This window comes from Formica exsecta, unplaced genomic scaffold (genome assembly GCF_003651465.1).
Source record: "Formica exsecta isolate Colony F162 unplaced genomic scaffold, ASM365146v1 scaffold30, whole genome shotgun sequence".
NCBI lineage: Eukaryota > Metazoa > Arthropoda > Insecta > Hymenoptera > Formicidae > Formica > Formica exsecta.
Window position 1 is genome coordinate 260,932 of NW_021850257.1, and position 18,942 is coordinate 279,873.

The window sequence follows — 18,942 nt, forward strand, 5'->3', positions numbered from 1 at the left end:
TTCTTTTTTCGTAACTATTCTCTCAAATTTATTTAAATAATAATTTTATATTAAAATTATGAAATGTTCATAATTTTTATTTATTAAATGAATTGATCAGAATTTAGTATCTGGGTCAAACAGATAACTTTAATCTTATAAATAAGCGAGAAGAACGAGTTTCCCTAAGGTAGATGCTCGCCGGTGCAATGTGCTGTAACTTCACATCTCTTTTGCCCGATTTACAAAACACTATATATAGTTACACGTACCTATTACTGTTCATGCGTGATAAAAGCGACAGAACACCTGATATTATTATTGGCACATGTGTCGGTGGCTCTTTCTTTAAGCTTGATGATTACATTGTGTAACGTCGTGCCTTTTCCTTTCCTGCCGAAGCGATACGCAGTAATATTTAGCATGATGTAATACAGACACGATTTTGTGTGACACTCCCTGTATAACCTCGATCATTTCCAATTTAGCTATTTGCATATATAAATGTGTATATTTGGCATTATTTAGAGAAACAACTCATGAATGAATATCTAATAAGTTAATATCATAGTTTTTTTTTTCGCAAACGTTAATATATGTATATCTATAAATTTACAATAATGATAAAACTTCCTGCACAACAAAGAAAGAAAAGATTTTATCGTTTGCGAATCGATCTCGCTAAAGGTTCAAATCTTAAAAATATATAATCATCTTAGATGATTACTGATGACAAAATATTTTCCGCGAGAGAAAACTTCTCGTTGTTCGTCGCTATGATTTTTCATTGAACCTACGCGCGACCGGAAGCTCTCATTGGAGAGTCGCTGTTGCTACAAGCGTCTGCTACGAGGCATGCATTAGCATTCTCCTGAGACTTCGCCGGCGTAGAAGGCGTGCGTATGCGTGTGCGTAGCGCATACATACCTAGATACACACGTGCGGGATACCTATGCCATACACGTGGATGAACAGCGCGAACTAGATATACGACATCACTTGAACCTTGATCCCTTAGTACTGGTCCCAACGCATGCATAAAACCCGTACCACGTGTAACCGAAATGCGAGTGTATTTTTTTTTTTTTTTTAATCCAAATCGAAATTCGTTTTCGTCGGAAAATTTATAAGGAAGATTCCAAGCCATAGCTCTGAGATGTTCTAATTTTTTTTGTAACTTTGTAATTAAAAATCACAAAAATAGATGATGGATAATAATTAATACGCACAAATTTTGTATTTTTCGACATTATATTGACAAACAATTAACAACTAGACAAAAGAAGTTAAAATTATCATTATGTAAATTATATTCAAGATACATAAAAACACAATTTTTTATTATTGTAAAATATATGAAAGAGAGATATAGTTTTGAAGATATAAATTATTAATATTTAGTGTTTTAGTCTCCAGAATACATACATGTTAATATAAGAATAGCATTAATTTTAACCTCTTATTTTATTCAAGTAACAACACGCAGTTAAGTAGCATAGATACAATCGCAAAGTTCCTACGTTGTTGAGTATACAAATCGGTGAAACTGAGAGTAAAAGGTAACAAAGCCATGCCGTTTGTACGGCTCCGAGAGAGGAAGACAGGATGATCCAGGCCACTGAAAAAGGAAAGTGGCCGGCTACCGCGTTTGCCAGTGGATAGGACTCCTCCGATGTTCATTATGCAATAATTATTATGATCGCGCCATCGTCATCGCGAGTCAATTGCAGATTCGCCGCGTATCGCTACTATCGTAACCTGACCTATCCGTTTGATTATAAATAATTGCGCGTGGAGCTCGCGATCGCGCGAGCAAGCGCGCGATTAACGTCACCGCTATGCAACCCGCGAATCTCGGCAACGGATAATGATAGACCGACTACTTCGGCTTCTTTCCTTTTCTACTTCCGCGCGACACAATGTGCGCGAATCTATAATTATTTACTGCGAATCGCTTATTGGCACTTAGAGACTCTGGGGCGAATGTGAAGATTAAGCCACCGCGATCTAATACGGCTTTAAATAAATCTTATGTTTTTTTATTTTACATCAATTTCAACTGTTAATATTTTGAACGTTTGCGAGTCTGTCTTTTAGCGTGCTTATATTTGAATAAGCAAAAATTCTCATTGAGAATATTATTACATTTATTCTCATATAATCGATGCCAATTTTATTAGAAGCCGAATATTGTGTAGTATTTTTTATTTCAACTTTATGTATTCCTACAGAGATTTTAGATCTGAATATTCGAATCATAAAAACGTATCGTGGACTTGAATTTTCAGGTAGCAGTCACAGTGTTTAGAAGGTATTTCTCGAATTTTAGGACTAATACTTTATAAAATATTACGAAGTATGTGTTATAAATGTTATAAAATCGCAGTGGATATAGGACGGGTTTTTACTCTTGCATCGATAAGAATTGAAAAGAAGAAAGGTTGAGCGCAGTGTATTGAATTTGAAATATTAACGTCAAATTGTGAGGGGACATTAATTATTAATCGCGAGAACAGATATTTTTGATCCGCGGTTGCGTAAAATTGTTATCATACTATCTCTGGTAGTATTCCTGCGATATTTTAATTACGACTGATATCAGCAGGACTTATGTGTCAACAAATATTAACGACAAAGACAAGTCGTTTTCATATGTATATTTATATATTAATTTGTACATATAACTTTTTGTATAAATTATATACAATTCTATTTTCATATGAAAAATAGAATAAAAATCCTAAAAAAATTCCTAAATTTTTAAAAATCTATAGATATATATTTTTTTTTTATCTACATTATTTCTATTTATCTATATAATTTCTACTTATCTATATAATTTCAATAAATTAAAATCACATAAGTAGAGGAACAAAGCAAGTTAGCATCTTCGACATATGGACTGTCAGATATAAGCTAATCGTGTAAGAAAGAGAAAATGGAACGACTGTTATTTGCTGACGAGTAGCAGGGCTAAGGAAAAAAAGTGGCACGAGCATTCTACAAGCTCATGAAACGATGTACGGGAACAAAGCAGCCGGCTTCGTGCCATCGCTGTGACTTGACGTTAACGCTCATGAAAGATCTAGATAGACCCAAGGATGAGACTCTATCGTCCTCGCACGTGGAATTCAGGAAGGAATGACTTTATACCGTTCTCGAGACACTAATTAGCGATTCTATTAAAATATATTTTACATTCGTTCGTAGAATACAGTCGGTAAAATTATAATGAGAAAATATATGCTTACTTTTATGTAACTGTTTTTTTAAGTTAGAGTCGTTAACATGTGCTATGCATTTATTTATTTTATTCATGTTTCTTCACATCTCTCAACGTTTTGAAATGCAAATGTTTTCTCAAATATTAATATTAATATATATTTTTATTTTATATATTTATTTATTTATTTAAATTTGTTTTGTAATTTTTATTATATTTTATATAAACAATTTATTTCAAAGATATATATATATACACTGATACTTGGATTAATTAATTTTTTCAACGATAAAATGCTAGATAAAAAGTTTTATAATGAGATTTTGTATTTCTTTTAGAACAATACAAGGAAAGATGATAACCTCGTCATCCGATGTGTGATCGACAGTTCGACGAACAATGAAAGACATTTTAATGTCACTCTTGAATAGAAAACTGTCGACTCGACAATTAAGCTTCTGTTTTATAGTCGAATTTAAATTATAAAAGTAGAATATCTGGTAATTTTTTGATCTTTCATTAAAATTTTTCGTGAAAGGTGATTTGTAAATATATAAACAGAAGAAACTTGCAGCTTGTATGTTATCACGTCCAAAATTTGATAATGATACATACATAATGGTTAAAAAAAGGGGTTTTTTTCACTTATAAAAATTGATTTCGCGAAAAGCGTATGTTATCATTGCGCTTCAATGTTTATTTTCATAAACTGATGCAGCGCAGTAAATGCAACTTATTCTTTGTCATTGTAAAGTGCTACTACCAATGCACATGGGAACGTATAAATCAGAATCAATTTTTAAAAATTCCTTTTTTATCTGTAAACTTTTATTTAGCGAGAGAAATATCTAGAGAGAAATCGAAAGAAAAGAGATATTACGTATACACAATATAGAATGTTTGTTCGTATACTTTAAAATTATTTATATATTATAATGTGATTTATGTATTCACAAATATTTTCTCGTTTGTCTAAAATGTTTCAAAAGAAAAGATATAACATTCGTCTTCGTGATACGCGTGACGAACTTCACATTTCTCAAAATGTAATGTAAAATCTCGTAATAATACGAGCAAAAAAAGGTGAAAGGATGAGAAGCTCGAACATCCCGAAATGTGCTGTATATCGTTTAATTAAAACAACGTCAGCAGTGATAGCGAGTCGATTACGCGAGTCGTGACTTTGCGAAAGTAGGAACGCGGCAGACCGTCGCGGTACAATTGCTTTAATTATCTAATTAAAGCGTTCGCGCGACGGTGATTGAGCCGCATATATTCACACACATGTCCGGCATCACACCAGCATCATCATTTATATTGGGCATTGAAACCTTATTTTACATCACACATGTTCCAGCAATTCTTTGATATTTCGGAATTATCTATTGAATCAATTAATCGCATTTATAATAATTATGCGATAAATCGATTAATTTTTATCGCCGAGCGATATTGCTACAGACATTCTTCTGGTTAATTAAATTGATTGCGCTCTTTCAGCGCTTAATATTTCACGGTGTTTTGCGTTTTATAACATTCGAATTTTAATTTCCACGGAATTAAAATTTAAGATTCTGCTTTCTCTTGGTATATATATGGCAATTAAAAATACAAATTATTGCGAGTAATGTAAAAAAATATTTCCAATTTTTATAATCTTATGAAATTTTTCTATGTTCTAGTGTACATAATTTATGTCAACGATTTATTTTTAAAATTGCCGCAAATTCGACGTACATCTCTTTCAAAACAAACGGTTATTTTGTTACGATTCGTTAAACAAGATAGTTAAGTGTATAATAAAGTGTAATCTCTGTGCCTCTTTTTCTATCCTAGCCAAGTGTGTTACGCACACTTCGGTATCGTCGCAAATTATGCATTTACGATGCGCATAACTAAACGACATTGAACCGCGACCCGTCTTAGCGGCCCTACTTTTACTGACCCCATCTCATGATTTCACAGTATCCCGTAGCGAAAATACGTTGGTTCTTCTTCTTCTTCTTGACACAGTCACCTGTAATTTATATCGCGTTTTGTGCGCGTGCATGCGTTCGCGTCTCGTCAGATCCGTGCGAGATAATGATTAGTTTTATAACTAAAGACGTGTTACTTGGAGATAAGGTAGCCAAGCGGTGAAAGTCTTTATGAAAGGCCAAAGGGTCGTATTTTCCGATCAACAAAAGGATCCGAATGATCGATGTGCGAATAAACACTCGCTCAATGTTTAACATTTGTTGTTAAAAATCATTACGTGTTTTTATTTATATTAAAATGTGTTTCCTAATTTATTAGTTATATATTATATGTTATATAAATATTTTTAAGATTAATCAGAAGTATATATCAAAAGTATATATAAACTTGTTTACCATGCTGGCTCAAGATGGCTAATGCCTTAATTAACTGTTTAGATACGGAAAGATGGAAATCTTTCGACTATTTATGCAGTGTAGTTGCCGGTTAGAGTGTAAGGGTTAATTATGAAAGTGATATTCTAGCTTTGCGTGTTCAATTAACATGATATACAAACATCTGTTTTCACTTTCTAGTTAAACCGACGTATCGCCGTAAATCCTGCGCGACTGTCTACGAAATTAATTCTTTTTAATAAGAAAGTATTTCCCGCGTTTAAATTAGCCTGTATATTTGAATTATTCCGCAATCAAATCGGTTGCTAATTGCAACGATGTTACAAGATATCATTGTAATCGTTGAGACGCTCGCGAATGACAAATGGATGCAGGCTCCAGCGTATTGCGAAACGCATATGAGAAAAGCGCGTGCAGATTAACACGGAATATACAGTGCGAGAGAAAGATTCGCAAAGAATGCCATTAGCATTTCGGATGACCGTGTGTATGCAGATGCGGCACCGTATGTGAGTAGCGCGTCATACAATAATTGAACCATGACCTGCGCGAACGATCCTTCTCTTTGCTCTCTCGCTTCCTATACACAGAACGCATCAGCTGATCGCGTGAGTCAGTCACCTCTCTCTCTCGCTCTCTCTCTCTCTCTTCTCCTCTTCCAGTTTAATCATATTCGCGATTAAAAATTTATTAAATTATTAACTTCTTTTGCAAAGTATTGCAAATTTCATAACTGGCGTGTACAATAACGTAGTAACATATATAATTTAATTAAGTCATTATGACAAAAATAATGGTAACTGACATAAAAATTAAGTTGGATTAATGGGAAGTAAAATAATTTTTCTTTTTTGCTACAAAGTATCTAGTTTTTTTTTTTTTTTCCGAAGACCTATATACATTTCCGAAGCGATCGATCGACGAAAGGGAAATGAAAAAAAAAATGGATAATTACAAACTCGTATTTCACGCACGGCGTGATGACTGATAAAGTTTTCACGCATGAGATGCCGAGTGTAACGCGGCTCGCGACTCGTGTGCGTGCGCGAAAGTTCTGTCGAAACGGCGCCTTAGTCATCGTCCCTTTCCGGAGGATATAGGTATATTCGATAATACTAATCCGCGCTCTCTCGCGTAGCCGCGGCTTTTGCTTTCTTGCAGCGCAGTGACCTGATTCCTTGCATGCAACAGTAAGAGAGTTTCCAGAGAGGAGGAGAAGGAGGAGGGAGATGGAAAGAGAGAGTGGCGAGTCTAAAGAGGAAGTGAAAGGGAGGAAGGTAGATAGAGTGAGGAAGATAGAGAACGAGAGAGAGAGAGAGAATACGAGCGCGCGCGCCTCGTGACACGTAATACCCGTCACGGTAATAGCGGCACGATATTATAGCACCGCTAATGTCATTCATTTGTGATTTAATGAGAGGAGCTGAGAGATCGCGGTCTTTCGACGGGGAGAGGACATCGACTGCGCGTTGTCGACGATTGAATCGTGATGGTTTACGGGGCGTATTTTTGAATATCTCGATCAGATCGAGAATGCAAACACGAATTTCTCGATCGTAGAACAAAGCGATTCGCGTTATTCATGCCAGCGTGGACAATGTCATTATGATTCCAGTTAAGTATCTCCAATTTCACAGTTTTCTGCAAGAGGAAACTGCATTCAAGATTCATTTTTACGCGATCGATAAGATACGATTGACAATTGAGATTGAGATTGAGTTTGAATTGCGTATTCGTCCGCTTGTAATATTCGTGAAATATTACAAAATAATGTTAATATACATAAATAACTATATAATTACAAAGCTTATTAAAAGACGGAGATAAAAATTTTCCAAGCTTCCATAAATTAAATTTTTTTCTGGCATATGTATCTTTTTAAAAGTTAGAGTATCACGAGAGTCACACACACAATTATACTAATCGGACCTAATCTCTTCGCCGCTTCTATGTAATTTATCTCGGTTATGTTAGTTACACCCACAGCTTTTATAGAATTTAGGTTGACCATATGGAATCGTCGGGTTTCTTTCTCGGCCGGTTATTAATATCACACTGTCCTGCTCGCAAAACACTCTCGCCAATCGAACCGATTACTCGATATGCATGATGTTTCTTAAAAATGCAGTCAATGCATATCAGAGATATATATAATATTTATTCGATTAATACTTTTAAAATGGTTTATTTTTTTAAACTCTAGCAATACACACACAGTCATCTCTCTTTCGTATACATATATAAAGGATTGAGAGCAAGACTGAGATAGATTTATCAAAACTGAAATGCGCTTTTATTGTGAATTTTGTCGCACTTTTGCATTGAATCCTTTCAATTTTCTGTTTTACGCGTTTCCCTATGTATGCGAATCGAAGTTTCACAGTGATGACACGACGAATGCTCGTACCCTCATTAATTCACAGAGTGCCATACCAGTCATTTGCTAGATTTATGCGGCGTTAACTAAGCGAATGGCATAATCCACTCATGAGAACACTCTCGTTAACCCTTTTATGCCGCGAGCAATATGCATATCTTTGGAATGTTTCCATACTGATTATCCCGGTTCCGTAGCAGCCAACTATAATTATAATCTCCTTAATTAAGTTTAATTAAGGACTACTTTTTCGCATACTCTCGGTGCATCGATCTAACGCCCGTACAAATTAAATATATGTATCAAAAAAATGCGTTACAACATAGATAAAATAAATATACTGTGTAATGGGAAAATTTTAGGATCATTAAAATCTAATGAAAAGTATAGTTTATATAAATACTTGTATAAAAATTTACATATTTTTCATGCGTTTATAATTCATATCAATATAACTTTTTTGATATTTTATCCTTAAAAGATTGGCTTCTTTATTATTTCGATTGTTCGATTCAGAGGTATGTGTGTCGTCTACGATCAGATGACGCATCGCATGCGGGGCGTATAAGATGCCAAGACGCGGAAGTGGTTTTCATTGACTTTTAGGCAGCGTCCCTACCGTTTTACCGTTGTCCCGGAGAGTAAACGACCGTATAAAGATACCGGTGTGTGGCCTTTAGAGTGGCTGCGCGGTGGTTCGGCGAGAGCGAGTGGGTGATGCGTTTGGGGAAGGGGGGAAGAGACGCGTCCGCGACGAAAATAAATCCTCCGACTTCCTCGCGTAAACGCACATCGTGCGTGCACGCGTGCTGTCACGCGTGCGCATACGCGTGTCGGTTCGTGTGGGACGAAAACCGGCTGCACACGTCCGAATTCGTAAACGTTCGATTCGATGCGATCTTCATTTCTCTCCCGTGGGAAGTAAACACATCATTATTTATGCGTGTACATAACTTACTATAAATATACATTTGTGACAAATTTGCCACTCTCGTCGTTCGAATGTTATGCAGTACCAAATATGCAAATGTGTGCACTTTTATTTTGAAAATAGAAAGATTTTTTTTGCTCCTGGCTTGATTATTTATTTCTGTAAAATCGATGCAAACGCGCCGTCTTAAATCATCAAAGCGAATTTTGCAGGAGAATATAATAAACATCAGTTGTCAGAGATATGAATTTACAGATTCGCACACAGATTTATATAAATTATCTTAAATCTCTTCTTTTATTTCATTATTCGTATAATTCAATTACCGTATCAATATATTGATATCAATTACTATATAATATATGGATTATCATCCATATTTATTTTTACTTAATTGTTTTTTTTTCTAATTTCTGTTTAAATATACAAATAAGCTATGAATACACTTATTTGTTGCTTTTCGAATTTGAATTTGATTGGCAGGTGAAACAGAGAAAGAGAGAGAGAGAGAGAGAGAGAGGTGCTTTCAGGCGCGTCCCTGATGCGTCGTACGCGTCTAATATAGCGATGCAGGCGTGGAATATAGGTCGCACGCTAGAGCGCTCTTTTATGTACTCGCACACTCAAAGATCATGAAGATTATACGTGTACGCACAGTCGCAGACACTCACGTCGCAGCACACGCGTTATACGTTCTAAGTTCGACGCGATGTCTTATCACGTTCGCACGCCATTAATGAGATTATTAAATTATTGTAGAAAAACATCCGCACAGAAAATTTTTTTCTGAAACTCGACAAAAAATTCATGTTATGTTCTTGAATAAATATGCTATAACAAGCATATAAATGTATATATANNATAATAATTTTTTTTTTGTAATTTGATTATAAAATAAAAATTCCGGATTTACTATATCAAAGAATTATTAAAGTTCAATTATGATGACATTTTTTCGATTGATTGAAAATTTATTTTTATATATCCAGATGTCGAATTCTTTAGATTTTCCAAGACTGAATATTTCAGGGCACGATCGTTGTTCGAACGACACTGATCGGAATGTACGGCAACAATAAAATGTACAAGAGATCGCCAGAGTCCATCAACGACGATCGATTCGCGCGGGATCCGAATCTCTCTTTCTCTCTCGTCTCTTTCGTTAATTTTCATTCTCACAGAGTTCCGCACGTACGACTACGAGCCGTTACGGCCGGCATAACAATGCATGACGTAATTCTGGGGTCGAATCCTCCTTACCTCCTCCGTGCAACGATGTTACAGGAAAGTGAAACTCTCGCAAACCAGGTCACACCCACATCGTGCTCATGGCGTTGAGTCTCGCGATGCCGATCGACGGCAGACCCCTTTTAACTCCAGATTAGATGCGTTTCCATCCAGCTCATGAAATTCTGCAAAATAAATTTTACATATATGCAAACTTTAATTTTAAAAAAACTAATTAAAGCCTAAAAAATGACTAACAGTTTCAATTTTTTTTTTCTTTTGTGCTTTTCGATATATATTGTCAACATCTCATTACAATATTATTTTCTTTATCTCTTTATTATTATTTATTTTTTCATTTCTATCGTGATACTTTCATAATTCATACAATAACTTCTAAAAATGAAAGTTATTTTATTTTAAAAGTTGGGGTGCTTTGTCTGTAACTCGATTCTGATCTGTGAATATATTCACAGTAACAATAGATTGAAGGCGCTAGAAAGATCTATAAGCATTTTTACTGTACCCCGAGTTACGATTATGTACATCTTGCGAAACAAAATAGATCGTTTCGAAGTTTAACACTTCATGATATTCATCTGATCTTGGTTCTTTGTCATTTTTACGTAAACTGAAGATCCTAATATAGGATACCTGAGACCTCTCACATTTTTTCTATCTACAACTTCTTTGATCTATTTATAGTACCAATTTCCCTTCAATAGCAATTTGATCAATTTTCCTCAGTGTTAAAATTTTTCCTTTTTTTCATTTTTTCAATTTTACAATCTTTTAATATTAAAGTTATGAATTATTCTATACGCGTATGACATTGTAATAATTGATAATAAATAAATTCGTCATTCCCGGCCATAATAGCTAAGATTAATAAGATGCTGTCATAAACGTAGACGGGAAGCTAACTAAGATGCTGCGAGGTGACGCGATGTGACTAATTCGGAGACCGCTTCCGCTGCACATCTTGCAAATCTGGCTCGGGACGCGAGAGCACCAACCAACGGTCGGCTCAATGTCATCCGTTGCATTAGCAATCATGTCGAAGTTTTACTAGATCCAGAGATGCGCGAGCAAGTGCAACTTTGTTTCACGTAACATTGCATTGCAACTCGCGGAATACAAGTCTGCGAGAGAGCCGAGCGGTTTCGCTTGCTCGCTTGCATGAGGCTTGTTCGTCGTATATGCGCGAAAAGAGAATCGGGCTCGAACGTGCGTGGGTGCGGGGCGGTCTTGGCAAAGTTGGCCCTAACCCATATACCATCGCAGCCAGAATAGAGACCAGGCGGTCGCGAACGGGTAGGAACGCAGGTAACTATAAACACACGGCCGGGAAAGCAAAGTATCGTGTTGCTGATGGCGCGCCTTTATCAGGCTTTTCCACCTTTTTTTTAGAAATATCTTTCGACAATATTGATGAAACAGCGATTAGCACATGCAAATATAAATATATTCTCTCTTTGCTTTTTTTGTAATAATTTTAAGCGGCCCGCAGTCATCTTAAGTACATTTATATGAGATCTTGGAAATTATTTTACAATTTGTGGTCAAGAAAAAAATAAAAATATCATAAGTTTTAATTGCAGTTATTTTATATCTTTATTCCCAATATGCGGATAAACAGAATTTTGCAGACTATTTTTCCTTCGTAATATAATATCTGTAAGAGATAAACTGAAAAGATACTGGTACTTAATGGCTACAGAGAGAAGCAAATGATAATGTTAACACGAATTAGAGACTGCTGTATCTCTCATAATTCGAACTGGCGCAATGCCACGATCGCTGAAGCTAGAACAAAGAGCCAATTGATAATAGAAGTGCAGGTAGCATTCAATGTGACTAGAACTTTCTGTATTAAATTACCGCTAATGCGCGTTCCGTTGCGTGATGAGTTTTTATACGGATATGAATAAGATATATCGATAAATGCAATTGAGATTAATACAGACATATTTCAATTAATCATATTATATTACAATTATATTTATCATATAAATATGTGTATATCGAAACAAAAATATCCTGATAATAAAAGCGAGCAGATAGAAGTATGATTTATGTTGACAATTATATTTTAAAAGTAATTATGAAAAATTAAGAAGAAACAAAAACGATGGTAAATAAATATTATAGTGATTGATTCAGAGAATGTGGATAAATCGTAGATGTGTGAATATGAAGAATTAAACGAAGCCAATGATACTGATAAGTCGCTGATAAATACCAGTGATAGATATTGTGTATCACACAAGCTAGTCCTAATCTCGTCTAGGAAAGAAAGTTTGGTAAAAATAAAAGAATTATATATAATATTCGAGAAATCAGAACGAGAGAGAGAGAGAGAGAGAGACGTGCGAATGTGTTTCATTACGCACAATTCGATCAATTAATTATTTAAAATCAAAATATGTAATTTATATGTTTCACAGGCTCACAGGCAATGATTTAGTAAAATAAAATCGACGCAAAGCTTGATAATTAGATTAACTTTGATATTAAGATTGAAATAAGATATATATGCAAATTTAAATCAATAAAATTAGATAGATGTGATTATTTAAGAGGACGATAGAGTATTATTCGATAAACAAAATTTAAGTTAAATCGAAATTTTATCTATTAGATAAAAAATGAATATCTTGGATAATTCGTCGTTCAAAAATTCAATATTCAATATTTCCTGATTAATAAATTTTATTGGGAAGAATTTTATTGATCAATTGTGGTTAGCAAAATTGAAATGCTTGCACGATTGTTCTTCTCGGTGAATCTGCTTATTTCTAGAAGTTGCTATTCAGTTCGAAAGAACGTTCGAAAAGTGGACGTACTGTGTACGAACGTTAGCACAGCTTGTATCTAAAACTAGAATCATCAACGACACGTGTACGCAGACATTTCGGCGTCAAAACTTGGCATATTATGTCAGAAATTTAATGCGACAACACACGAAGCTAAATCGCTGACGTTGCCGCGAGAATGCCGCCAAATGTCAAAAAAACGAATTACAAGTTCCGCGGTGCTTACCATGACGCGCGTCACAATAATGCTAATCTATTTAATCTAACAACAAAGTTAACTCCTGACTCACTCTCTAGTCTCTCTCTCTCTCTCTCTCTCTCGCCACGATGAAATCGCGCGCAAATAATTTTCCACATATATGTACATATATGTTATGTAGTATATACACGCCGACGAATTTTTTTGGCGGATTAACAGTCGGCTACTCTACTGTCCCCCTTTGTATGGAACTTTATAGAAATCTCCCTTAGGCGGGGCTCGTTCCCGCCTTGACCGCGCACGTGACGCCGTTAAGATCAAGCCTCAATGCGATAACGAGCTAAACTTCGATTCTCTGTATTCTATATTATGATTCTTTTGCTTGAATTTTATCTTTTCAAACAAAATAAATTCTCCATTTTATAATAATAATTTTTTATATATTTTTTTAATTAGTTTATGATAGTCTTTTTCTTTTTTGAAGAGAGAGAGAATATTGCGTAGTTTTTTAATATTGTTTTCTTTACTGAATCTCAGAAAGTATGAAAATACACATTGGCAATGATTTAAAAAATATATTTATAGAGAATTATTAAAGTAAAAGCGAAATATGTATATTACATCAGCCTTACGTTCCTGAAAAAATAAACCAGAATACTTGGACGTATTCTGCAAAAGTCTAAAAACCAAAACATGCATGCTAAGTAACGTACAAGTAAGAATAATTAAAAATTGATGTTTATATTTACGTGATGCGATAAATAGATGTACGCATATATATCTTTTTAATGCGTGACATGCAATATAGCACACGACGCATTGACAATAGTGTAAAAAAAATTTCTCACATATACTTTGTTTAAAATCTAGAGTATTACATATACTTAATAACGTTATCTCTCTGAAGAAAAATAGTTTTATGCATCGGAAACTTCAGAGCACATCACAAAAGATTAAATTAATGATTAAACGACCGAAACGCAGGGAGAGATGGACGGAGCGAGTGAGATGATACGGAGGCGAAGAAGGAAACAGAGACCAGGCATCGCGCGTACGTTTCATATCAAAATATATTTGTGCATAGACAAGATGACCGTGATCTGTGACAGGTAATCTCGTACCCTAATATCATACGTCAGTCATACATCAAGGCACACCGTGCCATACGTCCACATTCACCCGCTACACGCCGTAATCGCGCGCCTTCGCATAATTAAATCGCTCGCGCGCGGATCCACATATGATACATGCAATCGTGATGAATGCACGTATATGCCGGCTGCTGCTGCTGTCACTGTGTCGTAGGCATCGGATTTACATATGAATGAAGATGAAGTTCTGTTTCATATGACGGTAAACTTATAATAGAACAATCAGGTATGATTCGGCCTCTCTCTCTCTCTCTCTTTCTCTCTCTCTCTCTTGCCACTAATAAAATATGCAATTACAACAATTCGTTTGATTTGTTTGTCTCGTTCCTATCGACCCGTTCGTACACGCGGAATTATACAGCCATACATATGAATTCGATCAATTAATTATTTAAAATCAAAATATGTAATTTATATGTTTCACAGGCGAAATATAAATGATTTAGTAAAATAAAATCGACGCAAAGCTTGATAATTAGATTAACTTTGATATTAAGATTGAAATAAGATATATATGCAAATTTAAATCAATAAAATTAGATAGATGTGATTATTTAAGAGGACGATAGAGTATTATTCGATAAACAAAATTTAAGTTAAATCGAAATTTTATCTATTAGATAAAAAATGAATATCTTGGATAATTCGTCGTTCAAAAATTCAATATTCAATATTTCCTGATTAATAAATTTTATTGGGAAGAATTTTATTGATCAATTGTGGTTAGCAAAATTGAAATGCTTGCACGATTGTTCTTCTCGGTGAATCTGCTTATTTCTAGAAGTTGCTATTCAGTTCGAAAGAACGTTCGAAAAGTGGACGTACTGTGTACGAACGTTAGCACAGCTTGTATCTAAAACTAGAATCATCAACGACACGTGTACGCAGACATTTCGGCGTCAAAACTTGGCATATTATGTCAGAAATTTAATGCGACAACACACGAAGCTAAATCGCTGACGTTGCCGCGAGAATGCCGCCAAATGTCAAAAAAACGAATTACAAGAATTGTTTAATTTGTTTTTAATGTTACGTTTAATAAAAAGGAATTTTCATAAGTGTACGATAGCACAAGATGCGATATGTCATATATATACTTTGAAATTTTAAAGATATAATGCTTTACATTTTAAATATTATTATTTATTATTTACTACTCTATCTTAATTATAACAGGAAAATCACAAGATAATAAAGTGCTAAACGGTCCTGTTAGTATCTCTTGTTGAAATATGTATATGTAGTATTGAAACAGCAAAATCTCTTATAATTAGTTTATCACAAAAATCTAGTGGATTAGAATTTTGCCTAGATATATAAATATACATTTAGAATCTTTTTTACCAGACAAAAAAAAATTAATTCTTAAATATTACTTACGAATTCTAATGCAATCTATAACAAGTATATTACAAAGTAATATTACACATTTTTTACAATCGCGTTAGTCAGTTATCCGTCTCTGTGTGCATGTGTGTGTCTCGGTATTGTTACAAATTTAAAAAACATATTCTAACATTTTCATTTAAATTAAATATTTAATACCAACATTGGAATCTTTTTAAACAAATCAGTATTTTCTCAAGCGCAAAAAATTTTGGAAAGGATCTATTGGATATACTCTTTAATTATCAATTGATATTTATGAATTGATATTTTATGAATCAATATTAAATCGATATTTATTAAAATAGAATTTAAAGAAAACATTTTAGAAAATATTTTCTTTCGATCGTTAAGACTAAAATCTACCTTAAGGCATTAATAATTAGACATTATTTCTAATCATCTTGCTTTCCACAAATTAATGACAGATTTGGAATGCAAGCCAGCAATCTATCGAAAAAATGAAGTAAATATTAGAATATTTTTGTTGTATATGTTGTGCTGTTGTTTGTCTCGTTCCTATCGACCCGTTCGTACACGCGGAATTATACAGCCATACATATGTTATATTCACACAGGTACTCATACAGATATTGACATACGTGCTCACTCGCGCGCGTGTATGCACGCATATAATTCGCTCGATCGTTCTCCGGCGGTTTCTCTCGCACATACTCGCGCGCGCGAGCATTCTATCGGCTTTTCTTCTAACAAAATATATTAGCTTTATATATATATATATATACATTTCGGATATAATAATAATAATAAAATTACTATAAGAATTATAATACAAGGGCGCGAATGATTGCTCGCGCTTGCCATGCTCGATTACGCTTCGTCGAACACGGCGAGCGCGGATGCGAATATGTATCGAGAGAAAATGAACATCGACTTCTCTTATTGATACACATCGACACGAGCCACGTTGATATGGATCGTCGTATCTCAACAAGACTCTTTTTTTTTTAGGTACTTGGTAATTGAAGAGCAATATAGTCTACGTTTATTAATTTAATGTTATCTAAGAACCGAATTCTAAGCACGAATTCTAAATACAACGCCGTGTGTATGTGTCTTCCGCGTTAAAGATGTGTGTTGGGTATTGTGTCCGTGTGTATGTGTAGTACGAAAACGTATAATATACAATTAAGGTGAGAGGCATGATTTGTTCGAAGTCTCGGAGTTCGTCTCCGTGTTTGCGATTTTGCGCGTCCATCGAGAGGGACCCGAAAGATTATCTAGGTAGATAACATCGACAGTCTTACTTATGTAGTCCATAAAGTGGAAAGAAGAAAAGAACGACGAGAGAAGTAAGACATACTAAGAAGAAACAACGACGAAGGTAGATAGACAAAAGAGAAAAGGAAAAGATCGGACAGCCTTTTTCGCGTCCTTCGTCAATATTACGCGATTCTCGGTTAGTTATGTCAGGAGATCGCAACACACACGACGGTTTGTTTGCAGTCCACGCGATTGATTCTTCCACGGTTTCGTTATCTATTTTCGGTTTTTTCGCCCCCTTTCGCCTTCTATCAGCATCCGGACAGCACACTTGAATCAATATTAAATCGATATTTATTAAAATAGAATTTAAAGAAAACATTTTAGAAAATATTTTCTTTCGATCGTTAAGACTAAAATCTACCTTAAGGCATTAATAATTAGACATTATTTCTAATCATCTTGCTTTCCACAAATTAATGACAGATTTGGAATGCAAGCCAGCAATCTATCGAAAAAATGAAGTAAATATTAGAATATTTTTTGTATATGTTGTGCTGTGTATATAAAAATCTTCTTTTTCTCTCAAAATAATTATTATTTAGATTCTATTCTAAATTCTATACATTTTGATAGTCTTACGATGCTTTAGTATTATTCCATTTAAAGATTATTGTATAATCATTTTAATATATCTTTATCAACGTTTAAGATTTGATATACAAAATACTATAGATCTCTCTTTTAAAAACGTATATATTTTAGAATTCTTTTTAATCTCATTATTTGATGCGCAAGAAAAATGAATTTTAATCATAATGTAGGATGATGCTTATTTTAAATTATTGAAAGTGAATTTTATTTATAGTTGTTAAATTATTTTTATTGGATGATTTTAATGATTATATTATTAAATGGCTCATATTATACTACTGCTAACGTAACTTTTGATGTTTAAGTTATTCTAAGATTCTACGCTGCATTTTGCATTGATAACGTATGCGCCTTGTGCATTCTCCTGTATCAATGTCGATTTTAATTCTTCGGAAGCATTCCGTCCCGGCATTACACTTTCATTTCTCGTACAGTTGCCTGCGTGCATTTTACGCTTTGCCCGAACAATATATTGGCATGTGAATACACACAATGCAACGCTGTGCATTGTATCACGTAGAAATACGATAAATTCTCTGGGAGAATCATCAAACCAATTCGCGAATTCACATGAGACTATTGTACACGCATAGAGAACATTAAAGTCCCTGAGTTCTATTCCTTAAGAACAGCTTTGGATAACAAAGTGGAATATCAGATTTAAATCGTGTAAGTTGCACGTACTTTATTACAAATTTCTCAAATAGTAACTATTGTATATATATATATCAAATTTATATTTCTCTATTATTTTATTATAACTTTTAATAAAATAAAGAGGAAGAAATAAGATATATACACATACGCTTTATATGAAACAATGTCAATGCAGTCATTCTTTTATATTATAATTTATATTTATATATATATATATATTTAGAGTTAAAATTAAAATATTTTTACTTCAATGCGATGGAAATTCTCTATTCTACAATTTCTGTCAATTAAATTCTCAATTGATGTAGGCAAAAGATACATATCTGCCCTATGTATCGTTATTATTTTGTATCACGATATGAAAAATTTGTTTTGCCAATTACGTCGCACTTCCTCGTACGCATCGACTGCGCGTTGTGTGATTCCAGATGCAGGCACGTGCGTTTTGCGCGTACACGTGGAACGACGTATCCTGTTCCGCGGTGCTTACCATGACGCGCGTCACAATAATGCTAATCTATTTAATCTAACAACAAAGTTAACTCCTGACTCACTCTCTAGTCTCTCTCTCTCTCTCTCTCTCTCGCCACGATGAAATCGCGCGCAAATAATTTTCCACATATATGTACATATATGTTATGTAGTATATACACGCCGACGAATTTTTTTGGCGGATTAACAGTCGGCTACTCTACTGTCCCCCTTTGTATGGAACTTTATAGAAATCTCCCTTAGGCGGGGCTCGT

The 18,942-nt window shown here is 34.3% G+C and overlaps 1 long non-coding RNA gene across 1 annotated transcript in view; it reads right to left on the minus strand.

Moving 5' to 3' along the window:
* Nucleotides 1-18,942, minus strand: part of LOC115237611 — a 76,383-nt gene that overhangs the window by 50,654 nt on the left and 6,787 nt on the right. The window contains exon 2 of the long non-coding RNA XR_003884366.1: nt 10,143-10,294. This is a non-coding gene — a long non-coding RNA (uncharacterized LOC115237611). The remainder of the gene's footprint in view (nt 1-10,142; nt 10,295-18,942) is intronic.